The following is a 759-nucleotide window of genomic DNA, read 5'->3' as shown; positions in this document are numbered from 1 at the left end:
ACTCCCTCCTGCCAGCCTGCTCACCCCCAACTGGACCCCCTGCCAGCCTGATCACCCCCAACTGCCCTCCCCTCCTGGCCTGATTGCCCCAAACCACCTCTGCCTCTGCCCCACCACCATTGCTTTGTCTGGAAGGATGTCCAGAAGGTCTCCCGGAAGGTCTCTCAGTCTAATTAGCATATTACCCTTATATTAGTATACATATAAGGCTACTATGCAAAGTGTTCCCTCAGGAGGTCAGTCATGAGACTGGGACTTTGATTTCTCACTATGATGTGCGCTGACCACCAGAGGGTGTTGCAGAACAAAGGCAGGCCCCGGCTGTCAGCCAGAAGGCCCCAATTGGCCCTGATCGCTGGCCAGGCCTAGCGACCCTACCTATGCAAGAATTTCATGCACCAGGCCTCTAGTAATAGAATAATTTTAAAACTCAAAACTTCATAACTAGCATACAATGGAGTAAAGACAGTCTCTTCAATAAATGGTGTTGGGAAAATTGGACAGATACACGCAAAAAAATGAAACTAGACCACCAACTTACACCATACACAAAAATAAACTCAAAATGGATAAAGGACTTAAAAATAAGATGGGAAACCATAACAATACTAGAGGAATCCACAGGCAGCGAAATCACAGACATACGTCGAAGGATTTCTTCTCTGATACTGCTCCTAGGGCGATGAAAACTAAAGATAAAATAAACAAATGGGACTACATCAAAATAAAAAGGTTTTGCACAGCAAAGGAAATCATGAC

Source organism: Myotis davidii, unplaced genomic scaffold (assembly GCF_000327345.1).
Source record: "Myotis davidii unplaced genomic scaffold, ASM32734v1 scaffold159, whole genome shotgun sequence".
NCBI lineage: Eukaryota > Metazoa > Chordata > Mammalia > Chiroptera > Vespertilionidae > Myotis > Myotis davidii.
The sequence above is the reverse complement of the archived record's forward strand: the minus strand, read 5'-3'. Positions refer to the sequence as shown.